General features: G+C 36.7%; 1 non-coding gene across 1 annotated transcript; it reads right to left on the reverse strand.

Annotated features, from left to right (window-relative positions):
• Positions 1–2,206: 2,206 nt before the first annotated feature.
• Positions 2,207–2,313, reverse strand: LOC141618366 (small nucleolar RNA R71). The gene has a single exon (XR_012531373.1). It is a non-coding gene; the product is annotated as a small nucleolar RNA R71 (small nucleolar RNA).
• Positions 2,314–6,046: the final 3,733 nt, after the last annotated feature.

The raw sequence follows: 6,046 nt of genomic DNA on the forward strand, positions 1-6,046 counted from the left end.
ATTCTGAGAAAGGATCCTTGAGTCCCCAAGGAAATCCCCAAGGAATTTATGAAGAAAAGGGAAGAAAAAGAAGAAGTATCACGCTGACTGACAATCCGAGCGGATTGTCAGCAATCCGCCCGTCCCGCCTATCCACAATCCGAGCGTCCCAGTTGGAATCCGCTCGGATTCCCCCTCAACAATCCGCCCGGATTCCCGAGAATCCGCTCGGATTCCATCGACCAAATCCGGCCGTCCCGACCCTAATCCGCCCGGATTCCTTCACAGCGCGGGTTGTCTTCTTCAAGCTACGAAAAGAGAAGCCCTTCTCTCCAAAAATACCGGCTTCTCCTTGCTCTACTTAAAAAGTGTAATTACTAGTTTAGCCCTTAGTTAACCCTAATGCATCCTCCCTAATTTTCACTATAAATACCCCATTAGTCTAATTAGAGGAGCATGTTCTTCTTATCAATAATTAGTGTAGTTAATATCAATCAAATCTCTCTTCAATATTGTAATCAAGTATTAATCAAGTTTTAATCCAAGTTTTAGTTCTTTAATCTCTCTTTTGTTCATCCTTTATTTTGGGTAATTGAAGATTATTTGGGTTATTATTGGGAGATTGACAACCTCTCAATCTAGCATTCAAGTACTTCTATTATTCTTGCTTTATTATTGGAATCATTAGTAGGTATAATCTCTTAATCCCTTTTTAATTATTGTTAATTACTTTCATTTATTCATCATGTTTCATATTGTTGGTATGATTGACAACCTTGCTAGCATGATCAACATGATAATGAGTGAGTAGTCTCTTAGCTAGGGTTAATGGGTGATTAGGGAAACCAACATGGGGAATGATTCATGCTTAAATTAATATGCTTTCATATCTTATTTGCTTGCTTGTTTTGATCTCAACTCATGCACATGTTATATTTGATGAAATGCTAAGCCTATGAATCCTTGCATTTACTATCATCTCCTATCTTTTCAATGAGACTTGTAAGACATAACCCAACTCGAGTCTCATTAGACCATGCATGTTGTTGAGTAGGGAAGATTAAGTCGACTTGTAGGTGTTGTACAATCTAATCGATTCGGCTCCGGACCCAAACTTTCCTAGGATTGTAAGATATAACCCAACTCAATCCACACAACAATAATTGCTTGCTTATAATTTGAGAACATGTTTGTATGATCATATCCCATGATTCCCCTATGATCCCATGACACCCTAGTGCCTTTAATCAATTGTTTACACCCCTTTTTATTCATCTTGCTTGTTTATTTTCATTGTTATTTTAGTTTAGTAACCTTCTACATCAACCCAATTTGTGACACCCCTTAGACACCACTAGTTACAATAGAAATCTCATTTCAACTCCCGTCCCTTGGGATCCGACCTTTACTTGTCTCTTTACTAATTGTAGAGTTGCTTGTTAAGCTATAAATTGTGTTTTGATTCGACCGTGACCAACGACCACATCTATTTATTTGTGAATGCTAAACGGACCGATCAAAAATGGCGCCGTTGCCGGGGACGGTGTTTGTTTGATTTAGATTTCCTTTTTGTTATTAGTTGTGTCTTTCTTCACCTTGAGGAAGTAAAAATCCTCAAGGTTTGTTCTAATTGTTTTTGAGTTGTTTGATATTTTGCATGTCTAGAAGGTTACAAAGTGATTTGTTACCTTTTGACCGTGAAATCGAAAGAACCTTGACGAATAATAGGAGACTTGTTAGGAGGAATTTGAGAGGTGTTGGTGAAGTTGTTCAACCCACTAGTGAGTTTGTCAATCCTTTCGCAATAGAAGGAGAAAAAAACCCATTACACAATATCCCACAAAATCCACCTACAATGCCAAAATTCTCGTCACACTCCGTACCCACCGAGGAGAATCTACCAAATGGTACTCCTACACCGCAACATCTCACCGGTAATTTTATTGCCAAGTCCGCCTTCATCCAACTAGTTGAGAGGAGCCAATTCGGGGGAATGCCTAGTGAGGACCCTCATACTCATATGGAAATCTTTTGCGATTATTGTGATGCTATCTCTCAAACGGGCGTGACTCAAGACCAAATTAGATGGGTCTTATTTCCTTTTTCCTTAATCGGCACCGCAAAGCAATGGTTGAAGGGCCTTGATAAGGCCACCATTGGAATAGATTCTTGGAAGAAGTTGGCTCTAGCTTTCTACAAAAAATTCTACCCACCGGAAAAGACCAACATGCTAAGAGCTCAAATTACGGGTTTTAAGCAAAGGGATGAAGAGTCTTTGTATGAAGCTTGGGAGCGGTTCAAAGGTATTTGTCGCTCATGTCCTCACCATGGACTTAGCGAATGGTTTTTGGTGCAACAATTTTGGAATGGTTTATATGAAGATTCTAGGAACATTCTCAATATGGGATCAAATGGAATGTTCACCGAAGTTGATGACAATCAAACATGGAACAAGATTGAGGAAATGGCGGTCCATAATTCACAATATAGTAGACCTCGCAAGGCTACTAGAGGAGGAAAGCATGAAGTGGACTCCGTTACTCAATTGGGTGCTCAACTTAGTGCTCACATTGACACAATCAACTTGAAGTTTGAACAAGCTATGGCTAGACTTGAGGAAAACTCAAAATCATCGAAGCATCATGTCAATGCCATGACGGCATCCTCATCAATCCCAAGTGGGATATGTGAGAATTGTGGAACTTTGGGTCATGACCCAAGTGAGTGTAGGGGAACAACCGAACAAGTTAATGCTTTCCAAGCTTACAAAAGTGGTACCCCTTATTCAAATTTTTACAATGAAAACACCAAGTTCCATCCAAATCTCTCATACAAAAGCCAAAATGTTCAAAACCCTCAAACAACATACACTCCACCACCCATGAGAAACCAAAATCAAAGACCCTTTTACAATCAAAACCAAGGTTACCAAAATCAAAATCCATACAATCACCAAAATGACCAAGGCTTTGATGTCCAAAAAGCGGTCCTCCAAATGCAAAAGAATCAACAAGAATTTTTCACCCAAATGCAAAAAGATAGCCAAGCAAAAGAAACCACCATCAACAACATTCTAGCTCACACCAAGATGTTGGAAACACAATTGACTCAACTAGCATCTTCAAGCTCACAAAGACAAAAGGGGCAATTACCACCTCAAAGTAATCCCCTAGACATGAAACGGTTAGTGCCATTCACTTGAGAAGTGGTAAAAGGTATGAAGCAATCAAGAAGCAAGTTGAGGATGAAGTTGTGGAAGCTAGTGAAAAGGAAGAAATTGTGCAAAACTCCAAAGATGGAGAATCATCAAAAGAAGAAAGTTCAAAGAAAAATGAAGACAAGGCCAAAGAGAAGGAGCCCATTGTGATTAGACTTCCTTTTCCAAGTCGTCAAGCCAAGCCCAAATTTGATGATCAACTTGGAAAGTTCATGGAAATTGTGAAGAATTTAGAAGTCTCAATTCCTTTCACAGAATTAATCAACCACGTTCCGGCCTATGCAAAGTACATGAAAGATATCCTCACAAAGAAGAAGTCGATCCGGAAACTTGAGACTATCGCCTTCACTAAGGTGAGTAGTGCAATACTTCAAGGGAGTTCACCTCCAAAGTTAAAGGATTCGGGAAGCTTCTCAATACCGTGTACCATTGGCGACACGACAATCAACAAAGCCTTATGTGATCTAGGGGCTAGTGTGAGTGTCATGCCGTACTCGGTGAGTAAAAGGTTGGGAATCTTAAGGCTTGTTTTGTGAAACTTGATCATCATAAGTGGTTAAAATCACCTATTTTGCTTTTTTCCTTATTTGGTGAATCTCAGACTTTATTTTATGAATCTCAAACCTTGTTCAGTGAATCTTAGAGCTTGTTTTGTGAAACTTGGTCATCATAAGTGGTTAAAATCACGTTTTTTTGCTCTTTTCCTTATTTGGTGAATCTCAAACCTTATTTTGTGAATCTCATACCTTATTCAGTGAATCTTAAGGCTTGGTTTGTGAAACTTGATCATCATAAGTGGTTAAAATCACCTATTTTGCTCCTTTGTTTATTAGGTGAATCTCAGACTTTGTTTTCTGAATCTCAGACCTTGTTCAGTGAATCTTAGAGCTTGTTTTGTGAAACTTGGTCATCATAAATGGTTAAAATCACGTTTTTTGCTCTTTTCCTTATTTGGTGAATCTCAAACCTTATTTTGTGAATCTTATACCTTATTCAGTGAATCTTAAGGCTTGTTTTGTGAAACTTAATCATCATAAGTGGTTAAAATCACCTATTTTGTTCTTTTCTTTATTAGGTGAATCTCAGACTGTGTTTTGTGAATCTCAGACCTTGTTCAGTGAATCTTAGAGCTTGTTTTGTGAAACTTGGTCATCATAAGTAGTTAAAATCACGTTTTTTGCTCTTTTCCTTATTTGGTGAATTTCAAACCTTATTTTGTGAATCTCATACCTTATTCAGTGAATCTTAAGGCTTGTTTTGTGAAACTTGCTCATTATAAGTGGTTAAAATCACCCATTTTGCTCTTTTCTTTATTAGGTGAATCTCAGACTTTGTTTTGTGAATCTCAGACCTTATTCAGTGAATCTTAGAACTTGTTTTGTGAAACTTGGTCATCATAAGTGGTTAAAATCACGTTTTTTGCTCTTTTCCTTATTTGGTGAATCCCAAACCTTATTTTGTGAATCTCATACCTTATTCAGTGAATATTAAGGCTTGTTTTGTGAAACTTGATCATCATAAGTGGTTCAAATCACCTATTTTGCTTTTTTCCTTTTTTGGTAAATCTCAGACCTTGTTCAGTGAATCTTAGAGCTTGTTTTGTGAAACTTGATCATCATAAGTGGTTAAAATCACGTTTTTTGCTCTTTTCCTTATTTGGTGAATCTCAAACCTTATTTTGTGAATCTCATACCTTATTCAGTGAATCTTAAGGCTTGTTTTGTGAAACTTGGTCATCATAAGTGGTTAAAATCACATTTTTTGCTCTTTTCCTTATTTGGTGAATCTCAAACCTTATTTTGTGAATCTCATACCTTATTCAGTGAATCTTAAGGCTTGTTTTGTGAAACTTGATCATCATAAGTGGTTAAAATCACCTATTTTGCTCCTTTGTTTATTAGGTGAATCTCGGACTTTGTTTTCTCGAATCTCGACCTTAACCTTGTTCGATGAATCTTAGAGCTTGTTTTGTGAAACTTGGTCATCATAAGTGGTTAAAATCACGTTTTTTGCTCTTTTCCTTATTTGGTGAATCTCAAACCTTATTTTGTGAATCTTATACCTTATTCAGTGAATCTTAAGGCTTGTTTTGTGAAACTTAATCATCATAAGTGGTTAAAATCACCTATTTTGCTCTTTTCTTTATTAGGTGAATCTCAGACTGTGTTTTGTGAATCTCAGACCTTGTTAAGTGAATCTTAGAGCTTGTTTTGTGAAACTTGGTCATCATAAGTAGTTAAAATCACGTTTTTTACTATTTTCCTTATTTGGTGAATTTCAAACCTTATTTTGTGAATCTCATACCTTATTCAGTGAATCTTAAGGCTTGTTTTGTGAAACTTGCTCATTATAAGTGGTTAAAATCACCTATTTTGCTCTTTTCTTTATTAGGTGAATCTCAGACTTTGTTTTGTGAATCTCAGACCTTATTCAGTGAATCTTAGAACTTTTTTTGTGAAACTTGGTCATCATAAGTGGTTAAAATCACGTTTTTTGCCCTTTTCCTTATTTGGTGAATCTCAAACCTTATTTTGTGAATCTTATACCTTATTCATTGAATATTAAGGCTTGTTTTGTGAAACTTGATCATCATAAGTGGTTAAAATCACCTATTTTGCTTTTTTCCTTATTTGGTGAATCTCAGACCTTGTTCAGTGAATCTTAGAGCTTGTTTTGTGAAACTTGGTCATCATAAGTGGTTAAAATCACGTTTTTTGCTGTTTTCCTTATTTGGTGAATCTCAAACCTTATTTTGTGTATCTCATACCTTATTCAGTGAATCTTAAGGCTTGTTTTGTGAAACTTGATCATCATAAGTGGTTAAAATCACCTATTTTGCTCTTTTCCTTA

The sequence above is a fragment of the Silene latifolia genome, chromosome 1 (genome assembly GCF_048544455.1).
Source record: "Silene latifolia isolate original U9 population chromosome 1, ASM4854445v1, whole genome shotgun sequence".
Classification (NCBI taxonomy): Eukaryota; Viridiplantae; Streptophyta; class Magnoliopsida; order Caryophyllales; family Caryophyllaceae; genus Silene; species Silene latifolia.